This window comes from Mauremys reevesii, linkage group 15 (genome assembly GCF_016161935.1).
Source record: "Mauremys reevesii isolate NIE-2019 linkage group 15, ASM1616193v1, whole genome shotgun sequence".
Classification (NCBI taxonomy): domain Eukaryota; kingdom Metazoa; phylum Chordata; order Testudines; family Geoemydidae; genus Mauremys; species Mauremys reevesii.
This window is the reverse complement of record NC_052637.1, coordinates 23,354,792-23,377,427: the sequence shown is the minus strand read 5'-3', so window position 1 is coordinate 23,377,427 and position 22,636 is coordinate 23,354,792. Positions and strand designations below refer to the sequence as shown.

General features: G+C 54.2%; 1 protein-coding gene across 2 annotated transcripts in view; it reads right to left on the bottom strand.

Annotated features, from left to right (window-relative positions):
* USP43 (ubiquitin specific peptidase 43) overlaps positions 1–22,636 on the bottom strand; it is a 186,330-nt gene that overhangs the window by 154,927 nt on the left and 8,767 nt on the right. The window contains exon 1 of one of the 2 annotated variants that reach the window (XM_039502362.1): positions 5,202–5,544. The exons of the other annotated variant lie outside the window; for it this stretch is intronic. The gene's annotated coding sequence lies outside the window, so the exon portion shown is untranslated. Of the gene's footprint in view, positions 1–5,201; positions 5,545–22,636 lie in introns of those variants that run through there. 2 annotated transcript variants of the gene reach the window in all.

Sequence of the window (22,636 nt, the reverse complement as noted above, 5' to 3'; positions counted from 1 at the left end):
GACTGACTAATAATATTATCCCCAGAGAGATTAAGTGACTTGACAAAGGTCGTGCAAGCAATCTGTGGCAGAGCTGGAAGCTAACCCCAGATCTCCCAAGCCCCATGCAAATGCTTTAACCACTAGACCATCCTGCTCTCCATCCAGTGTCTGAGCTTTAATTTCAGGAACTTCCAGGCCACGGGGAATCCAGGCTATCAATTTTCTCATGGAAGCCCGAAGGACCTACAGCCGCATCCATCCCATTTGGCCAGTGCCTGGAGGCTAACTCTCTCTTCACACACACTGCTGCATACTGAGCCAGTTTCTAGACACCATTACACTCATTAAGTGCAACACTTGAAGACCTGAGGCTGGGCTGCTAAGTGCTGGGGAATCTGCAGCAAAAGCACAAGCGGGAGCGTGCGTGCCAAGTGGAAAGCAACATGCCAGCCTTGTAAAAAACAAACAGCTGCGCGGAAACGCCGCCACGCTGCTCCAGAAATCAATTAGACAGCCGTCAACGCCTGGCGGAAAGCAGTCGATTTACAGGCAGCCTGCTTTGATCTCCCCACGGGCCTCTGCAAAGAGAGCAGAGCACTGGCGACAGCTTCCACACTGGCAGCCCCTTCAACCCCAAAATCCCTGCTAACCCCCCCGCACAGGCATCCACAGCACAGAGCCCCTCAGCCAGCCAGGGAGACAGCATGGTCCCAGGGTAGGACACAAGCCTGGGAGATAGGAGTGGCATGTGGGGAGGGGTTGATTCCCAGCTCTCACAGACACACGCAGGCTGGATGACCTCGGGCAGGTCTGTGCCTCAGTTTCCCCACCCCGAAAAGGAGAATGACATGGATCCAGCTGCGGGAATGGCTATGACAGCCCAGGATGTGACACAGGCCATTAGTGGCTTTTAGTACAGGGTGCAATTCTGCCCTAGGCCCTGATGCTCTAAGGGAGTTAGACATCTGGGCCCTAGTGCAAGGCTGTTGTGTTTCCTGGGGGACCCAGCAGTATGGCAAGGGAGCTACACAGCTGTGGCCTGACAGCACTGGAAACCAGTGCCAGTGGGTGACACGGGCCCCGTTTGCCTGCAGCTGGACTGGCACCCAGCGGGTGCTCTGAGTGGCGCTGGCTCCTTCCGACTGCAGCCCAAGAGAGGAAGGTTTTGTGTCCCTGGGCCAGGAGCCAGAAGCCTCTCCTGGATTCCAGCCCTGGGGGAGTGAACTCCCTGACTAGCCCTTGCCAGGGGAGGGTGCCAGGCAGGGCTGGAATACAGGAAAGCAGCCGCTTGGTAGCCAGTGGAGGGGGAAGCAGAGTCCCCGGGGTCCTCATTGGAGACGTTGTCCCCCTCATCCCTTCGGAGCAGCCTAGCAGTCCCCACACAGCCCCACGGCCAATGGGATGCCCGCCTGTGCTGCCTGGCTGCCTAACCTTTACTCGGGGGCTGGAAAAACAGGTTTGCAGATCAACAGCACCTTGGAGACAAGGGTTAGGCAGCTCGGAAGTGAGCCAGGCCGGGCTGAAGGGGGGAGGCGGGGAATGGCACAAGGGAATGTGGGCATGAGGGGGCAGAGGTGAGATGGAATTTGGGAGGATCCTATAAGGCTCTACCCTGCCCCCGCCAGCCCCTCCCAGGAGACATGTGTGGGAGGCGCAGTGGGGTCCCATACTGGAGCAGACGCTCTAGCAGCTGCCAGTGCCAGCCCAGGTCTGAGCCTTCCTGCCACACAGGGATTGCGCCGTGGGCAAGCTGAGGGCATGGGGGACAAACACAGCGTGTGGAGGCAATTTCAAGTGTGTGTAATAACGCACTGGACAGAACTCCCAGAGGGCCAGGGAGCGGCTGGGAGACCCCATTGGAGGTAGCGCCCAGGGGGCCACGGAGCGGCTAGGAGGGTCCTGTCAGAGGCAGTGCCCCAGGGGCCAGCTGAGTTGGGGGGCAGGGCCAGCATTAGCTCACGGCTGAGTCAAACAGAAAGGGGAAGGTGGCTATGAAAAGACCCCACCCAGCCTGCCCCTCCCCGCCCCCGAGCTGACTTCGGCCCGAGTGCACCTGCTTAGGCCTCTTCAAAGGGACGCTAACACCCAGCTGCTAAGGAACCAGGTGCCCATCGGTGGGACCCCCTTGCCGCTGCCACCGCTAGCCCCTGCCATTTGCCCCCACCCCAGTGCAGTCCCTCACCCCTGTCCCCGCAGGAACCAGGCTGCTGCTGCCCTGAGCCATAAATAGCCGAGCTGAATTTAGCTGTGAGCTCGGAGACGTGCCCCGGGCTGCTCAGCAGCTCTGCAAATTGAAGTTGAGTGGCCAGTGCATCTTGGTAATGAAACCTGTCCTAATTAGAGCGCTGAGCAGCTAACAGGTTCAGCAGCCCCTAATCCCTAGCGGCATGCTCACACCCCTGGCAGCACAGAGCCAGCACCAGCCGTGCCCACCCGCTCCCCATGCCCACCCTGGGGCTCCCACGACTCCACCTTCTCCAGGAGGCTGAGCCCAGCCCTGGGTCACACTGCAGAGAGGAGAGGCTGCGATCAGCCCTGGTCCTGAGGGGCTCGGTCCTCCCGGGCCATTCCCTAAATCGGGGAACGGTGCCAGATTCAGAGCCCTGCAGGTCTCTGGGTATCCAGAAGGGGGCAAGCTCCTAGCACCTACGCTAGCGCTGCCCCCTGCACACAGGGACAGTGTGCTGCCAGCCAGGGGGTGAATGGGGGAGCCCATGTCGCTGCTCCTTGGATACACCCCCCACCTCCTGTCTACCACCACAGCTCAGGCCAGCTCATTGCAGCCAGCCCCCTGGCGTCACAGGGACCGGGCTGGGCTGGATCAGAACCTCTGACCCAGTCCCTATCCCCTGAGCCAAGTTACGCCCCAGCAGCAGCCCTGCCAGGTGCATGACTGCTTTCGACTCCCTGGGCCAGTACCGCCCTCCCCCCGCCACAGCAGGCCCCGGGCACTTTGTAATCCCCTTGCACCCAGCATGGCATCGAGCTCCCAGGCCCCCTGAGCAGGAGTTCGCTGTCTGGGCGGAAGCAGGTCTGCTGCCTGTCAGAGCAGCCCCTGGCGGGGACGACTCACCTGCAGCAGCCAGGCAGCAGGGTGGTGGGGCTGGCAGGAAGGACGAGTGAGTCTGTAAGAACCCACCCAAACCTCAGGGACATCTGCCATCAGTCACCACCTGAAGCCCCAGGGCAGAGCTATCCCTCATCTGCCATGCCATAGGCAAGCCCGTGGCAGGGACCTGATGCCATGCCGGGTGCAAGGGGATTACAAAGCGCATGATTCGGAGGGCAGCTTGCATGGTAATTGCTTCTGAATCCTTGTAATTACACCCTAATCTGCTGTCCAAGCATTTACCCACCAGAACCTGGCCAGAGCGGACGAGATTCTCCTGCCCTGCCTGTATCCTGCACCCCTGCACGATACACAGCTGGAAAGCTCAGTGTCCTGTGGGCTGCTGGGGGAGCAGGGGGTCCAGGTACAGCTAGAACCAGCCAGTGCAGAGAGAACCTGGGGCAACAGACCATTGGACACTGATGGCGAATGAGGACTGGCTCCTGGGTTTCTCACCAGCTCCCCGTCTGTAACACAGCCCTCAGGGCACAGGCTGCAGCCTAGAGCAGGGAACTCAAAGCCACGTCCTTAGCTGAGACCTGCTCCTGCCAGGGTTAATCGCACTGCCTGGGAGACCGAGCAGACGCACTGAGCGCTGTGCATAGGAATAGCCCTGTGAAGTACCACAGGCCCTGCTGGAACAGAGCTGGGCTCCTGAACAGTGACTGGCTGCAAGTCTGTATAAGCCCAAGTGCTGATGGGCAAAACGCCCAACTCAGGATGTGGCCTTCAATACGGATGTCGGGATTTGGCCCCCAGAGGGAGAATGCAAGTCTGGACAGCAGAGCTATTGATCCCCTTGTTCTCTCCCAAAGGGAAATACTGGAAGGCCCCTGAACTGGGCTGAAGGGAGCCTGGCTCATCACCCTGGTTTGGGGCAGTGCTCTGGCCTGTGTCAGATGATCACAGTCATCCCTTCTGGCCTTGCAATGCATGAATCTCCTCCCAAGGGTGGTGTCTCAATGGCCTGCTGCCCGCCCCAGATCCTACCGTGTCTTAACACTGACCACAGCTGCGTGGGGCAGACAAGCCACGTTCAGCATCGCGCCACTTGTGATCAGTGGCACAGGGATGTTTGGGAACCAGCCCTAGGGCGCCTCACAGCTGCTCCCATCCCACAGAGAGGAAGGGCTTGTTTCTGATCTGTCTCTGCCCAGTGCAAACTGTCCTCTCTCCACACAGGCAGATCACAGAGCCAGGGCAACTGTCCCACCACTGCAAAATGGTGCATCCCAGAGGGCCGAAGGGTTAACTTGGGGGTGGAGAGCAACAGCACCCAGAAACCTCCACTAGCAACACCCATAAAGAGCCCTCAACAACAGCAACAAATATAGAGGAGCTCACGAGACAGACCATGGGGCCCATTTGCCTTCCCCCTAGCAATATGGAGTCCCCATTCCTCCAGACAGAGCTGCCATCTGCCTCTTATCCCCTTCAGTCCAGATCTCACTGGGGTCAGATGTGTACGAGAGCTTGGCCTGCTGGGTGCAGGTTGGAGGCCACGCACCTTTGGAAATCCAGCCATGCACGTCCCACGGGAACATAGCGAACCTGGCCCTGACTGCAGGTGCTAAGGCCTGGCGGCCCAGTTCCCCGTCTGCGAAGTGGGGATCCCAACATCTCCCTTCTTCCACCGTTTGTCTGTAACTCTTGGGGCAGCAACTCCCTCTCACTGCGAGTGTTTACGTCCTGCACCTGCCCCAGGGGCCCTGATCTCAGCTGGCCGCTACAGGAACGCAGATAACAGCGAACAGTCCATGGAAGGGAACAAAGTGCCTCTCGGGAATCAGTCGCCTTGACTTGGGTTTCTATGGCCCTTAATTCACTAAGCTCACCCCGGCGACCAGTGGGAATTGGCCAGGTCCTGCTGTACCGTAGGAATCAGTTTCAGCCATTTCTGCAGCACCAGGGTGCTTCTGTCTTCCACAGCAAAGCCTCTGATTTTGATGCCTCGTATTTTCCCAAAAGTCCTGAAGGAGATTCTAAGCTCCTGTTAGGCTAGTCCCCCAGGCTGGGCTTCCCTCAGCAGCTCTGCCTCTCAGCTGGGAACTCCAAAGGCTCTGTCGCTCTCTCTCCCCCCTTGCTTTGCAATGCCTGCGTTAAAATATACCTGGGCCTGAATGGCAGGGGGTGTTTTCTGTGCGTGTGAGCATCCCCCACCCAGCTGGCAGGAACAGGTGGGGTGCCAGGCCTCGATTTGCACTCCACGCTAAATCCAGAAGTGTCATGCTTCGTGTGTGAACTTCACCGGGCAACAGGAAATGATGGTTCCTCGGGTGTTGTCAGAGCGTCCCTTCCTGCAGCGGGATGGCCTGGGGGCTATAAGGCAGGGCTGGGACTCAGGAGATCGAGGCTCCATACCTTGCTTTGCTACTACTCACACTGAAACCTCAGGCGAGCCCTTGCATTGTTGTGCCTCAGTTTCCCCATACCACCCTACTTCACATGGGAGGGTAGATACCAGCCCTTTGATCCCAGGTACTTATCCGGCCCCCATGGCCAGAGCATCTGTGCGCCTCACAATGGGATCCTCCCAACCCTGCTGTGAGGTAGCGACATGCTATTATCCCCATTGGCTAGATGGAAACTGAGGCACGGAGACACAGGATGGCTGGGGCAGAGCAAGGAATTGAAGCCACGTTTCTGGCTAGAATCCTAGCCCCTGGGCCATCCCTTCCTCAGCGTGCTAGTTAGCCCTGGGATGAAGTGCAGGCTGTTTCCCCATTGCTCTCTAGGCTCTCCAGCCGATGCTCAGGCAGGGCCTTACAATGCTAAATGCAGCTGTAGGTCCCAGTTCAACACGGCAGATGAATGAGGGAGGTAGCAGCCAGGCCAGCCATGGGGTCAGACATTCATCTTCTCTCTGCAGAACACACCGCTGGGGCCTCGGGCTGTCAGAACAGGGCTGCCAGGGAAGACAGATGCACTTTCCCTGGACGGGGGTGTATTTCTTAATCACTCTATGAAGGGGAACAGACGCGTCAGGGAAATGCACCCTGTTTCTGTACAGATCCGCAGCCAGAGGTCAGGAACGCCGTGCGTCAGAGAGGAGCCAAGGTTGCCGAGTCTGCTCTGAACTTTCCCTGGACCGTGGCACTGGGATCGGGGCAGCAGGAGGTCAGGGAAAGCCCAGCTCTGCTGGGAAGGCAGCTCCCTGCGCACACTTCTCAGAAAGCTCAATCTCACTGCGGGGTGACCCGTCGCTAAACACAGAGCATTTGCCGGGCGTATCTATTTATTGAGCTTTAACAAACCTGCCCTCTAGCTATCGATCGACAACATGTGGGGAAACCACAGCAGAGGGCTGATCGTTAAAAACCTATTCGTTCCCAGCCATATAATAACCGTCCCATTAAATCCAGATTAAACGTGAGCTTGCCTGGGAACGTAGAGCAAAGCAGCACTCTCGGCAAGCCCTGTGCAAGTCCACGCTACGGCATTCAAGCAACCAGGACTTTCCCGCAAGGACTATAGAGGATTCATTTACGCCAGGTATTTAGGGGCCCGATCCTGTGGGCTGCTCAGTTCAGGCAGCTCCCTGAAGCCACAGGGAGCCCCTACCAGGCACAATGCAAGGTAGCTTGCAGGATTGGGCCCTTCGCTGCAGCTGCTTTTCTTTTCGCTCCATTTCTAGGGTTTGTAACACTTGTTCCCACCCAGGTGCTTTGCTGCTGGATTGTTTGCAAGCGCTGCCCTGCTAGCAGGAGTGCGCTAAGCCTGCAGGAATCTAAAAAAGCCAACTCCGAGACCTCGCAACTCCAACCCACACCTAGCCCAGAGGGTGCACGGCTACAGAGCAGTTCTGCTGGGCAGGGGGCTCTCAGAACGGCAGTGTGTGGTCCCGTGTCCAGTCTCTCTCGGTGACTGCAGCAAATGGGCCCTTTTGGATGTGATTTGTATTATGGCAATGTCTGGAGGCTTCCATCGAGATCAGGGCCCCGCTGTGCTAGGCCCTGCACATACACGAGCGAGACATTCCCGGCCCCAGAGAGCTCCCAAACCGCACACACGCAGGGGCAGGCATGCTGGGCAAGAAGGCACCATTGTTCCAGGCACCCTTCATAAGAACCACCATACTGGGTCAGACCAAAGGTCCATCTAGCCCAGATCCTGTCTTCCAACAGTGGCCAATGCCAGGTGCCCCAGAGGGAATGAACAGAACAGGTAATCATCCCAGTAATCAGCAAGTAATCATCCATCCCGTCACCCATTCCCAGCTTCTGGCAAACAGAAGCTAGGGACACCATCCCTGCCCATCCTGGCTAATATCCATTGATGGACCTGTCCTCTATGAATTTATCTAGTTCTTTTTTTAACTCTGTTATAGTCTTGGCCTTCACAACATCCTCTGGCAAGGAGTTCCACAGGCTGACTGTGCGTTGTGTGAAAAAATACTTCCTTTTGTTTGTTTTAAATCTGCTTCCTATTAATTTCATTTCCCAGTCTGATTACTCTCTCCTCATATGGCAGCCGTTCCATACCCCTAATCATTTTTGTTGCCCTTTTCTGAACCTTTTCCAATTCCATTGACCCCATGCCCAGGGCCCCGTGCCCAGCCCCACAGCTGGGGCTCTGCTCTTGGCCCCACACATGGGGTCCCGGCTGCCAGCCCCTGCCTGGACCTCCACTCCTGGCCCCACGCCTGCCCCCCAGCTGTGGCCCCCTTACCCCATCCAGGTCCCCCACTCCCGGAGACACAGCCCTGCTCCCAGCCTGGGGGGGGGGTGGGCCAACAGGGGTAAGGGGCTGGCTTTCAGCACCCCCACTACTAAAAATGTTCCAGCGCCACTGGACGATGGAGAGTCATTGGGCCAGTGAAAGGGAGGAAGAACAGCTCTCTAGCCTAGTGGTTAGCTAGGGCAACCACCCTGCCTGCAGGAGACCCAAGTTCCAGGCCCTGCTCCCATGAGTAGGAAATTATTTAACCACAGTGGAACAGCTCCAAGAGGAGACTGAGAAAGCCCAATTCCAGAATATCCCACAGCTCAGGGGTTTGAGCACCAACTTACAACATGGGAGACCTCAAGGGGCAGAGGGGGGAACTGAACCGGGGTCCCACATCCTAACTATCGGGGTAAAGGTTAAGGGAGGCACCTCCCCCTCCTCCCCTACCCTTTGATTGCTTTTGTCAAAAGGCCTGAAAGTCGGAATGAGACGTTTCGTTTTGATGCTACCTAAACGCTCTGATTGGAATTTTGTTTTTCAACATTTGATTTTTCCCAAAGTGCCAGCAAACCACCATTCGCCCGGCCCTAGTCCCCCGTGCCAGTTTCTCCAGGCTTTAGTCAGTGCAGGGGCGGGGAAGGAGTGCCACGCCCCCTATTCACCAGCAGAACTGTCCGTCTAGGAGCTCTCACCAGCACTGAACTTGCACACAAATCATCAACAAGAAGAACAAAATGCAGAGTGTGGGTTTATGCGCGCAGCGCCACAGTGCCTCTGGGTTACCTTAAGAGTTGGCAATACAGGCCAGATTCAGAACTCGCTGCCCAGAGGGTGTCAATCCAGAGGAACTGCCCCAACTCAAGAGGAGGTACTCCGGATTTGCACCTGGCCTCTAGGAGATCAGAACCTGGCCCCGGGTGAGCAGCTGTACGAAAAGGGGATTTGAAGAACAGAGGTGCTGTTCCAGTAGGAGTGTTATCAAGAAGTGACCTGCTAATGTACTTACCTCTGAAACAGAAAAGTAAGAAAAAAATAGAACGGCTTTTCCTAAGGCAAAGCCCTGGGGAAATCTTACATAACTGCCTTCTTAAGACTCGCTCAAGCATGCTTTCCTGCAGGTCCCCCCTTAATGGAGCCAGTTTGGATACCGGAGGAGTTTTTGTCACTAATGGACTTCTCAAAAGCGAGAGCGAGCCATTGCCACTGGCTTTGGCTGTACGCAGGTTACTGCGTTCCAGCAGCCGAGCTCTGCACGCCACCCACGCCTCACGGAATTCATTCCCATCTTTCCTGGAGATCCCTGCCTTTGGGAAGGGCACTGGTGACCAAGCAGGAAAGTCCAGCATGGCGAGGTGCCCTGCCATTAGCCTGCTATATCGCATCAGAGTCTCTTCCCCAGGGGCTATTGAGGGCCCTTAGCTCCTGCTGCCTTAATGACAGATGGAGACACGCTATCGCTATCGGTCTGGATCTCCCTGAAATTCCACCTCCCCTCCAGGTGCAAGATCCTCCCCTTGCCTGTGGCTCACAAACAGCAATGAGGATTTGATGTGGAAGGTGGGCTCAGGTTGCTGCCTTGGGGGCCATATTCGCAGAAGGGCTCTGCTCCGAAGGGCTGCATGTTCAGAGCAGCTCAGCTCCCGGCCGTGCTTTGGAAAACCTGGCCCCTCATTTTGGTGCTGGGTCGGGAGCGGGTCCTTCTGAAAGTTCTGGCCTGCGTCCCGCTGCACGGCAAGGATCCAGAGTCGAGTCCAGGGTGCCCATGGCCCTACAACAGGCAGAGAGCGGGGAGGGAACAGAGGTTCGCTGTGCAGCACTTATGAGTTGCTCCGTGGAGCGGAAACAGCCTGGCACCGCTGTCTGAAATGCTTGTGGACGTCTATCTGCAGTGTTGTACGGGGGGAGCCTTTCATCGGGAGCCCTGGGCTCATTCCCTGCCAGCACAACACAAGTGCAGATGCAGTGAGGAGGGAGGGCTGATCTGAGTCGCCGTTGCCCACGTGGTGGACAATTGGTGTTTCCCGCTCCAGACAGAGCCAGGGCCGGCGTAGCTGTGTGGGCCAGGCCAGGAGCAAGACCCAGCAGGTTAGGATGGGGGCCTGCCAGCAGAGGAACATGGGGGCTTGAGACTGTGCGGTTTGCATACCGGGGGAGCAGAGAGCCCCACGCTAGGCTGGGCTCCAGCCAGTGCTGTCTGCCCTTCCCAATCACTGACTTCCCTCCCCCATTAATGACAGCAGTCGGACAAACGGCTGATGCGCCCCAGCTCCTGGGTAGTGGGCGGATACAGACCAGGGCAGGATTGGTGCCAGCTCGTTGTGGTAACACCTGTTGAAGCTACCGAGATGGGCAGCTACCTTTAACCCTTTCACAGCTGGCCTGCAGCCACCTCAAGGAAATCAACAGCAGCTTGGAAATCACCCGGCGCTCCACTCAGCAGCACACCAGTGCCTGGCACCCGAGCACCTGGCAGCATTCGAAGGGTTAAGAAGACATGCCCCTTGCAGAGCCTGACCCCTGTCCCGATGAGCACAGACACTGTCTCTCTGCTTCCCTGTTCGGCGCAAGCTAGTGCGCGCATGGCGCTGGCTGATTCCTCTGGCCCCCTGGCATAGTCTTGTGAAGAAGGGCCATGCACAGCAGACAGGGAGCTGCAGACAGGGGAGTTTGAGAGGGAGTTTGACAGAGGGAGGCTTACGATGGTTAGGAAGACCCGCAACACCTGTGCCAGCACTGCTTCTGTCTCCTCCACCTGCGCCTGTAGCCAGACAGAGCACCTGAGCATGGATGCTTCTACCCAGATCCTGGTGTGGTTTTGCAGGGACTGTAACTTGCAATTTCCACTTACAGATATCCAGGCTGGGGGGTGGGGAGGGCATCCAATGTGAAAGATGCCTACTGGTGGAATCTCTCAGGCAGCAGGTGGGAGAGCTACAGGAGGAGGTGGCTAGGTTGAGGAGCATCCGAATCCATGAGCAATTCCTGGACAGTGTCCATGTGGAGACAGCTGAGGTAGCTGTCCCAGTACACAGGACCTGCTGACACACCACTGGTGGAGGAGGAGATGGCTCAGGGTGAACACTGGCAGCTGGTTACTTCTGGCAGCAGGCAGAGCTCCACCCCTGCTCCGAACCCTCCCGCTGTGGTAATAGGTAACTGTTATGCTCTTCTTGATACAGGAGAGAAGGAGTCACCCCCTACAGTAAAGGAGGAGAAGCCTCGTACCCCTCAGGCTGGGAGGTCTGCTGCCACCACTGCGAATAGGAAACGTAGGGTAGTGGTGGTCGGAGACTTTCTGCTGAGGGGGACGAAGGCGCCTATCTGTCACCCTGACCTTTCATCTCGGGAGGATTATCCAGCCCTCTGACTACTACCCCATGCTACTCATCCATGTGGGCACAAATGATACTGCGAGGTGTGACACTGAGCGGATCAAGAGTGACTACAGGGCTCTGGGAGTACGGGTGAAGGAGTTTGGCGCGCGGGTGGTATTCTCTTTGATTCTTCCTGTCAAAGGTTGGGGCCCAGGCAGAGACAGATGCATCATGGAGGTGAATGCCTGGCTGCGAAGATGGTGTCCCTAGGAGGGCTTTGGCTTCCTCGACCACGGGATGCTATTTGAGGAAGGACTGCTAGGCAGAGATGGCGTTCACCTTTCGAGGAAGGGAAAGACCCTATTTGCACACAGACTGGCTAACCTAGTGAGGAGGGCTTTAAACTAGGTTCGACGGGGACAGATGAGCAAAGCCCACAGGTAAGTGGGGAACATGGAGACCTGGGAGATGGGTCGGAAAGAAGAGGGAGTGTGGGCTATAATGGCAGAGAAAAAGGAGGGTCAGGGCAAAACTGGGAGGCAAGATCAAACCAGTATCTTAGGTGCCTATATACAAATGCGAGAAGTATGGGTAATAAGCAGCAAGAACTGGAAGTGCTAATAAATAAATACAACTATGACATTGTTGGGATCACTGAAACTTGGTGGGATAATACACATGATTGGAGTGTTGCTGTGGATGGGTACAGCTTGCTCAGGAAGGATAGACAGGGGAAAAAGGGAAGAGGTGTTGCCTTATATATTAAAAACGTACACACTTGGACTGAGGTGGAAATGGACATAGGAGATGGAAGTGTTGAGAGTCTCTGGGTTAGGCTAAAAGGGGTAAAAAACAAGGGTGATGTCGTGCTAGGAGTCTACTACAGGCCACCTAACCAGGTGGAAGAGGTAGATGAGATTTTTTTTTTAAACTAACAAAATCATCCAAAGCCCAAGATTTGGTGGTGATGGGGGACTTCAACTATCCAGATATGTGTTGGGAAAATAACACCGTGGGACACAGACTATCCAATAAGTTCTTGGACTGCACTGCAGACAACTTTTTATTTCAGAAGGTTGAAAAAGCTACTGGGGGGAAGCTGTTCTAGACTGGATTTTAACAAATAGGGAGGAACTCATTGAGAGTTTGAAAGTAGAAGGCAACTTGGGTGAAAGTGATCATGAAATCATAGAGTTTGCAATTCTAAGGAAGGGTAGAAAGGAGCACAGCAAAATAGAGACAATGGATTTCAGGAAGGCGGATTTTGGCAAGCTCAGAGAGCTGATAGGTAAGGTCCCATGGGAATCAAGACTGAGGGGAAAAACAACTGAGGAGAGTTGGCAGTTTTTCAAAGGGACACTATTAAGGGCCCAAAAGCAAGCTATTCCGCTGGGTAGGAAAGATAGAAAATGTAGCAAAAGACCTCCTTGGGTTAACCACGAGATCTTGCATGATCTAAAAAATAAAAAGGAGTCATATAAAAAATGGAAACTAGGTCAGATTACAAAGGATGAATATAGGCAAACACCACAGGAATGCAGGGGCAAGATTAGAAAGGCAAAGGCACAAAATGAGCTCAAACTAGCTATGGGAATAAAGGGAAACAAGACGACTTTTTATCAATACATTAGAAGCAAGAGGAAGACCAAGGACAGGGTAGGCCCACTGATCAGTGAGGAGGGAGAAACGGTAACAGGAAACTTGGAAATGGCAGAGATGCTTAATGACTTCTTTGTTTCGGTCTTCACCGAGAAGTCTGAAGGAATGCCTAACATAGTGAATGCTAATGGGAAGGGGGTAGGTTTAGAAGATAAAATAAAAAAAGAACAAGTTAAAAATCACTTAGAAAAGTTAGATGCCTGCAAGTCACCAGGGCCTGATGAAACGCATCCTAGAATACTCAAGGAGCTAATAGAGGAGGTATCTGAGCCTCTAGCTATTATCTTTGGAAAATCATGGGAAACAGGAGAGATTCCGGAAGACTGGAAAAAGGGCAAATCTAGTGCCCATCTATAAAAAGGGAAATAAAAACAACCCAGGAAACTACAGACCAGTTAGTTTAACTTCTGTGCCAGGGAAGATAATGGAGCAAGTAATTAAGGAAATCATCTGCAAACACTTGGAAGGTGGAAAGGTGATAGGGAATAGCCAGCATGGATTTGTAAAGAACAAATCATGTTAAACCAATCTGATCGCTTTCTTTGATAGGATAACGAGTCTTGTGGATAAGGGAGAAGCGGTGGATGTGGTATACCTAGACTTTAGTAACGCATTTGATACGGTCTCGTATGATATTCTTATTGATAAACTAGGCAAATACAATTTAGATGGGGCTACTATAAGGTGGGTGCATAACTGGCTGGATAACCGTACTCAGAGAGTAGTTATTAATGGTTCCCAATCCTGCTGGAAAGGTGTAACAAGTGGGGTTCCTCAGGGGGTCTGTTTTGGGACCGGCTCTGTTCAATATCTTCATCAACGACTTAGATGTTGGCATAGAAAGTACGCTTATTAAATTTGCAGATGATCCCAAACTGGGAGGGATTGCAACTGCTTTGGAGGACAGGGTCATAATTCAAAATGATCTGGACAAATTGGAGAAATGGTCTGAGGTAAACAGGATGAAGTTTAATAAAGACAAATGCAAAGTGCTCCACTTAGGAAGGAACAATCAGTTTCACACATGCAGAATGGGAAGAGACTGTCTAGGAAGGAGTATGGCAGAAAAGGATCTAGGGGTTATAGTGGACCACAAGCTAAATATGAGTCAACAGTGTGATGCTGTTGCAAAAAAAGCAAACGTGATTCTAGGATGCATTAACAGGTGTGTTGTGAGCAAGACATGAGAAGTTATTCTTCCACTCTACTCTGCGCTGGTTCGGCCTCAACTGGAGTACTGTGTCGAGTTCTGGGCACCGCATTTCAAGAAAGATGTGGAGAAATTGGAGAGGGTCCAGAGAAGAGCAACAAGAATGATTAAAGGTCTTGAGAACATGACCTATGAAGGCAGGCTGAAAGAATTGGGTTTGTTTAGTTGGAAAAGAGAAGACTGAGAGGGGACATGATAGCAGTTTTCAGATATCTAAAAGGGTGTCATCAGGAGGAGGGAGAAAACTTGTTAATCTTAGCCCCTAAGGATAGAACAAGAAGCAATGGGCTTAAACTGCAGCAAGGGAGGTTTAGGCTGGACATTAGGAAAAAGTTCCTAACTGTCAGGTGGTTAAACACTGGAATAAATTGCCTAGGGAGGTTGTGGAATCTCCATCTCTGGAGATATTTAAAAGTAGGTTAGATAAATGTCTATCAGGGATGGTCTAGACAGTATTTGGTCCTGCCATGAGGGCAGGGGACTGGACTCGATGACCTCTCAAGGTCCCTTCCAGTCCTAGAGTCTATGAATCTATAAGTCGCTAGCATGGATTAAGGCTGCTAAGAGCGCAGCTTGCCAGTGGCACAGGTCTTCCCAGCTGAACGCAGCGACCCTGCACAACTAAGGGCGTTGCTGCCACTTCCTTGTGCTGACCCAGCTGGCACTGTGCAGACGCAGCAGGACACTGCTGCCCTGCCATGATCCTCTAGCATCCGGATCAGCCTGTTCAAACTCCGGGCAAGGCCCAGACAGCCTGGGGGCCTGGCAGCCCTCCAGGAAGCAGCACTTCGTGCAGCCAGAGAACAGTCTGCCGAGGGGCTGGGGAATCCCTCAAGAATCCCCACCAGCAGGAGGCAGAGTGACCCCCATGCAGGGCGAGAGCCAAGCCCCATGCAGGAGCCGGAGAGGGTAGGGGTCACCTTCCTCTGCAGCAGCCGCTGTTGGCGCCCAGATCTGAGAGCCCAGCGCCCTGCTGCAGGGGGGCAAAGCCAGTGCCCCATAGACTGCAGGGCACAGCAGAGCTAATGCAGCCTCTCGGTGGCGGGCTGTGCCCTGCCCGCGACTCGGCATAGCCCTGGCGTGTGTCCCACATCAGTCCTGCGCACCCAGTGGAATGGGGAGAGGGTCTGTGAGCCACTCAGCAGGTAACCTGGGCCAGGTGTACCCCTATCCCAGTGCCGAGCCAGGGGGAGGCAGAGAATGGGCTGCCAAGGGCCAGTTCAGCTCCCAGCTGGGCAGCCCGGTTCCTATGGGCCTTGGGGCAGACAGGAAATAACCAGGGTGATGGGGCACCCCCTGGCCATGCCTCTTTCTGCCCTTGTCCCATCCCCTACCCGGCAACTTCTGTGTGGGGTGGAGCCAGGACAGGCAGCTCTGCCCCCCTCAGAGGCCCCCTATACCAGGGGTGTTCTCCAGCCCGTGAGCCACCCTAGCCCTAACAAAGGAGCCAGAGGGCACCCATGACTGGGCCCTTCACCCCTCCTCTGCCGGTCAATAGCATGATCAGGAGGTGCAGTTCCCACTCCCTTGCTTAAGGGTAAATCCCAGTGCCCGCACCAAGCCAGGGTGCACAGGGGTGCAGAATCGGGGGCAGGAGGAAGGCATCCCCCAGCACTGCTCCATGGGGACCTTGCACCCAGACCCTTCTAGGGGGAGGATCTGATAGCGGAGCTGCCTAGTCGTGGATTCCCCAGCCCCCACCTCCCTGCCCTGCTAGGGCCCTGAGAGCCCTGCTGCACAGGCTACCCAGCTCCTGCCCCCCACCCCACCAGTTTCACGCCCAGCGCAGGGCGCTTCAGGGGCCATCTCAAGGGAAGGTGGGGAAGGGGGGTGTCTCCTGATCCGAGCGCCTCCTCTCTCTGCAGGAATGCAGGGAGCTTGGCAGCTCTAACAGGACTCTCACCGGTGCCCAGCTCATCCTTGTCTGACATTCTTCCCTGGGGCTGGGTGGGGTTGGCATAAGCAGCCTCTCTGGCCTTCCCTGCAACCTGGCGAGACAACCCCCCTGCCTGCAGCACCTGTCAAGTGAGCAGTTAGACTCCCCAGCCCAAGCCTTCCCCCTCCAAAGAGATCTGATCACCGGGGCACTCCCTGTTCTGAGCCATGGGCTGTGACCTCCAGGGACCCTGCTGTGGGGCAAAGACGGCATTTCCTCTGTCTGGAGGTGAGTGGTTTCCTTGTGCGGGGCATGCCACCACACCAGTTCTTTAATCACCTCAACCGCAACATACTTCATCCTCCTGCAGACGGACAGACAGCCAGGAGGTGCAAAGAAAACACTCAATCTCCTCCATCCCTGCGGGGCTTCCCATCCCCAGGGACCCTGAAGTAGCCCCAAGTGCTATGCAGATTATTCAGACCGAGACTGGGGTCACCTTGTTGCCCCCACACACTCAAATGCAGCCAGCTCTGGGGTGCTGCATGTCATGTCAGGTGTTTAACAGCCACATGGCGACACTGCTGAGTGGATTAAAGGCAGGAAGTGAATAATACCACATCCAACTTTTGAACCACGCGGGGGAGATACGGAGGCCCCCCAAACCAGAATGGATTTGATTTAAATCATTAGTCAGGACTCGATTTAATCATGGATTTCTACATAAATGTGCATTCTTGTTGGTTGTTATAACCTTAATACATATTCTTCCCAACTCAGAGATAGATGTAGGTTTCATTTTTAGAAGGTACACACTATACATTTTTAAACGCTGATTTATTTTGAAAACTTTTCAGATGAGTTTTACAGCTATATCAGAAAATGAATGATTGTTTGGTGATTTCATTTACCAAAGGTAATTGAAGCAAATATTTATGAAGTCATTGGGAGGTGAACTATCTCCAATTCAACAGGTTAATCATTAATATTTGGAGGATTTTCTTGCCATGCTGTATTAGGAGGAGAACATCACCAGACGGAGATTTAAATTGTTTTATTTAACTAAAACAACAATGTTAAGTATTCTGGATTTTAGTCTTCAACAGCAAACATAATATTTTAACAAAAAAAGCATGTGTCCCTCGCTTCTCACATTTTATCTCCGGACTTCTTCCTCTTGTCCAGATCTATTCCACCCCCAACAACCTTCCATTCAGTGAACTTTTTAAAATTGCACTTTTAGAGAGCAGTAAGGGGTTGACTCTTTGTACACAAATTTGCAGAGGGACAAGAGAGTTGAGGTCTGTTATTTCTCACCTCTACGTAGACTCATAGACTTTAAGGTCAGAAAGGACCATTATGATCATCTAGTCTGACCCCCTGCACAGTGCAGGCCACAGAATCTCACCCACCCACTCTTTTAACAAACCCCTAACCTATGTCTGAGTTATTGAAGTCCTCAAATCGTGGTTTAAAGACCTCAAGGTGCAGAGAATCCTCCAGCAAGTGACCCGTGCCCCACGCTGACAAGCATGTTACCTCTGGAGACATAAAATCCACAGTTTGAGAACTGCAAAACTAAGCATCTCTGAAGGTATCTTCAAGACTGAGCACCGAGTCCCATTGGGTAGATAGAAAGATTAACCTAAATAATCTATACAGAAGCCCCTGGAACCCCATTAGATTGGGTCCCTAATCTATGAAATATTGGAACTCATTTACAAAACTTTTCTTAAACATTACATGAATATATTGTCTCATACTACAGAATGCTCAGTGGTTTGGGCATTGGCCTGCTAAACCCAGGGTTGTGAGTTCAATCCTTGAAGGGGCTACTTAGGGATCTGGGGCAAAACCAGTGCTTGGTCCTGCTAGTGAAGGCAGGGGGCTGGACTCAGTGACCTTTCAGGGTCCCTTCCAGCTCTATGAGATAGGTATATCTCCATATATTATTCCATGATGAGATATCTTAATTAAAACTATCTTTAGATTAAATGCTTTTTGAGGAAAAAAAGCTATCAAAAAATCCAATTTAAATAAAAAAAATAATTGATTTTTATCCACCCTGCCCCAAACTGAGGCACGTGTCAGTTTGGACACATGTGTCAACATCCATGCCATGTGATGTCACCGTTTTATGATCAGAAAAGCGATCCGGCGCAGCTGCTAATCCCAGTGGCTAGAGACGGCGTCACCACCTGGCAGCCCTGCAGAGCCAGCGCTGCTGTGAGGGGCCAGCTTGGGTCTAGTCCCTCTTGTGAAGCATCTGCAGGATTGCTAGCCACGTTCGGGCTGCAGGCTGAGGTCAGGCCTCCGCATGCCTGTGACACCCTCTCAGAAGGAACCCCGGAGCCCCTGGAGAGGGTAACGGGACGTACCACCAAGCTTTGCTAACAGCAGGACAGGAACAATCAGAAAGCTTCTGATGACTGCGCTGCTGGCCGCACAGGTGTGTAAGATCACATGCACGGGGCACTACCCCATGGCTGCCATCTTCAGCTCTCTGCCTGTGGGCCATAGACACATACAATGAACCACGCACTACAGGCCCAATCCTGCTGGCTGCATGGCCTCCAAGGCCACGGGACCAGACAGAGAGAGATGTTCTGCCTGGCGCCCCAGTGATGACCCACGGCAGTTCCCTTGCTTGTGGGAAGCCAGGGGATTTGAAACTATGCAGGTCCCTGGCCCAAAGGGGTGCGGGGCGCACATGGCCCAGCAGTTCCTGCAGCCAAGCAGCACCCCAAGCGTCTGCAGCCAGGGGTGGGTGGGATCCCAGCTGCCCAGCCCCGGGGCAGGGACTGTGCAGCAATAGCATGTTGCACACAGAAGGAAGCACACGTGCAGGGGACGAAACCTGTCCTGGGGAAACAGCAGCACAGTAAACCGCCCTCAGGTAAACACCACCCCCCCCATTCATGGACTGTTAGCCTTAGCCGTCAGACACTAACACAGCCCTGCCCTCCATTGTGCTCTTCCTCTAGGACCCGCCAAGAGCTTGGTAAGTAACGCTAGCCCTAGGTCACAGGTGGGGAAACTGAGGCATCGAGCCGGGACGTGACTTGTCCAAGGTCAGGTTGAGAGTCAGTGGAAGAGCTGAGAATAGGTCTTCCAACTCCCACTCCTGTGCCCTGTACTCCAGTATGTGACACCACAACCTCCTGGACGACAGCTGCTTTGGATAACACTCTTTCTGCCCCAGGAGTCAGCCAATAGCTCTGCTATACGGAAGATATGCCTCAGAGGAAAAGCATCCCAGCTGTCGCTCAAGAGAGGATAAGCAGGAGCATAGGAATGGCCAGAGCACAGGTCCATCCAGTCCAGTATCCTCCTCTGAGCTCTGTCTGTTTCTCCTATCTGCTCACTGTGCCCCAGGTGAGGGTGAACTACAGATCTAATCGAGAAGAAGATCTTTTGTATTATTCTCGGTCCCATTCCTTATACGTCCTAACAATCTGTTTTATCGACCGCTGCTGCCCACTGAGCAGACGTCTTTACTGAGCCGCCCGCAGAGACCCCCAGCTCTTTTCCCTCAGCGGTTAGTTTAGAAATGCTCAGGGTATCTGGGTAGTTCACATCAGACCTTCCTGGCTGCTTTACCTCGCACTGTCTCCAACAGCGAATGTTATCGGCCACCAACCTGATCAGTCCCCTGGTTTTGTCCGGTCTCTCCGAACCTCCTCACAGTCTCCTCAGCCTTGACAGCTCCACCACACCTCCCCACCCCCACGAAGGGCAGCAGGAACAAAAGACATTGGCCAAAGCAAAGGACTCTGCCAGCTCCTTGGGGGCACCCAGACCACCAGACAGCGCTCCAGGTCTGACAGGAGTAACCCAGGCTCACTCAGTCACCGACACTGACAAATGCCCGAGAGCAGAACCTGGGCCCCAAGGGCTGCATCCCAGCAGCTGAATGGGCCGCTCCCGAAGGACCTGATTTGGGAACCGGAAGTGGCCACACCATCAGCCAGCCAGCGAGGGAGGGATCTCCAGCGCCTGTCTCCATTCTGAGATGTACGTTTGTGGGTTTGAATAACCGGCTGCAGCCCTTTGGGGGCAATGTTCTGGTTTAGCTGCATTTGATTTTTTTGAAGAAGGAAGGTGTAGCCGCACCCACTAGGCTCACCGGGCGTCACCTGCCGGCTGGAACACTCTTCTTGCAGCTGGTCATTCGTGGCTCAACTATAGTTACTCCTTGAAACAACTCCCGGGTGCTACATAAGGGCAATTTTTTCAAACTTGTCTGAGTGGTTTAAGTGCCACAGTCCCATTGGCTGACGTGATGTAGGCTCCTAAGTCACTTATAGAATATCAGGGTTGGGAGGGACCTCATTACCTTAGGCCATTTTGAAAACATCACCCCAAATCGAGCAGCACATCCCCCCTCGTGTGCTCTACAACGAGTTGGTCCAAAAGCCAATCATGTAAAGGGGAGAGAAAAGACCTCTCTGGCTGCTGTCCTGTTAGGACATGTGACGGGTTATACGCAGGTGGCTCACCCCGCCGCTTTAGTGGCCTCTTTGAACTCCCTCAACATTGTGCAGTGAAGGACGTTGTCATGACATGGAAGCCAGCAGTACTACCCCCTCAGACGTCTGCACCTGGTGACTCAGGGCACTGGCCGGACAGGTTTGAGCAGGGGGCCTCCCCACTTGGAAATGTTCCCTTGTTGGATCCTCAAGAGTATCGCTGCCCCCCACCTCCGGCACCTCATCTGTCCTCCCTGTAGAGTTCACATCCCGGTACTCGCTCTCCCACGGGGTCAGTCATTGCCCCATGGCAGTGAAGTGCCCTCCCATTCCCAGGCTTTCCAGTCCACCTGTCCGTGCTTCCAAGCACATCACGTTATTCTTAGTAATATTAGAGTAATGCCCGGAGACCCCAACTGAGACCAGAGCCCCCTGTGCGACGTGCTGGCCATACACCCCTTGCCCTGAATTGCCTACAGCTGCTCTTTAGCCTCTGGGAGTTGAGTACTCAACTTCCAATGAGATTTGGGCACCAGGCTCCCTTGCAAATCCCAGCCCTGCAGCTTTTATGATGTGACTCCATAGTCTGACACTGTGCTACGTCCCGTCCCTGGGATCTCTCCCGGCCTCTGCTCCGGCTCAGCTGGATTTTTGGCCCCTTCCTTTCCTGGATGCACAGGTACAGGCTTATGGCCTGGGAAGGAGCACAACACCCTACCCTGCTTAAAGCCACCTTCACTCTAGTAACACTGCGGCTGTTAGGGCGAGGGTTAATGTTCCTCTGCCCACTGAGTTAGAGGCCTGAATTGTGAGTGTGTGTGAGGGATCCCCTTGGCTGGGTGCTGAGAAAGGATGTCAGAAAGCATGAAAAGAAAGGCCAGTGACCACAGCACGAAGCTGGAAACGCTACAGTACCCACAGCAGGGGAGCAGAAACAAACATGAGATGAGCGGTCTCGGAATGGGCCAGTTCAGCCTGGCCGGCCCTTTCAACAAGCTGCCAGGATGAGCCCATGAAGGGAGAAAGGCATTCACTGCTGTATGTCGATCCAGCCGGCGGCAAGGAGCGACCGAGGCTCCCATGTGTTAGGGTGGGACACCCTAACACGTGGGAGCCTAGGGTGAGGAAACCGGCATCTGCAAGAAAACCGGCATCTGCAAGAAAACGTTTGCCGTCCATTTGTGCAAGCTGCACAGGAGAGCCGAGCGGGAAAGACAGCCACAAGTCTGCAGGGATACCGCTGTCTGCATGATTTATCTGCCTGGAAAAGTGCCGTTCCCCACACAGCCTCTGGCTCCCAGAGAGCCGGTTACCCAATGTCCTAGCTGGAGGCATGACTTAGACAAGTGACTTGGTCACAGAGACTCAGGATCAGAGCACGGCTTTATTCCAACTGCTACACAGCAGCGTCTGTGGCTGGTGCCACCCGATTCCTTGCCAGCTGTGTGGGAATATTCCAGCCGGGGACGAACCCAAGGTAGGAGGGGGCCGAGCAACTATTTAAGTGGCTTCCAAGGGAAATTTAAAAAGAAATAAAAAGCTGAGCAGCCTAATGCGGGCTGGAGAAGTTACACTAGTGCTGTGAATTGCTTACACTGTGAATTGCCGGGGGAAGCTATTCCGAAGCCTTCAGTCTGATCCTTTATATCCAAGCAAGCTTCTCGGGGGGCTGAGCCACATCGCTCTGCAAAGAGAGCCCAGGTGTGGGAGGGAGCTCGAACCGGGATACGGCTGAGCAAAAACAGCAGAAGGCTTGCGACTGGGGAGGGGCCAGAGCTCAGCAGAGCCACGTTGGCAAGGCAGCGGGGTTGGCAAGGTTGGAAGTGGTGGTTCTTTTGTTACTCATAACAATTCATCCTGCCCTCTAAAATCCTGCCGCATGGACAGCCAGGAGCAAAGGGACGCCAGAGCCCAGCTATGTCTACACTGCAACAAAACCCCACAGCACTGGATCTCAGAGCCTGGTCAGCTGACTTGGACCCGCAGGGCTCGGGCTGCAGAGCTAAGAATGGCAGCATAGACACCTCCCGCCTCGGAGGGCCTCGGAGCCCAGACATCTCCACTGCCATTTCTAGCCCCGCTGCCCAGGCTCTGAGACTCAGCTGACCCGGGCCAGCCGTGGCCGCGCCGTGGGTCTTTTATTGCAGTGTAGCCGCCGTACCCCCTGTGTCAGAAACCGGGGCCTGCAGAGCCAGTCATAGCTGGGCTGTAGCAGGCTGCCTGACTGGCTACAAAACCTGCTTGATTAGAAGAGGCAGGAGACCAGCTCTTAAGCCCAGCAGCAGCAGTTCAGCGACTCCTCATTCACTCCCGGCTGCAACAACTTCTGTGCCTGCTTGTTCCCAGCTTTGC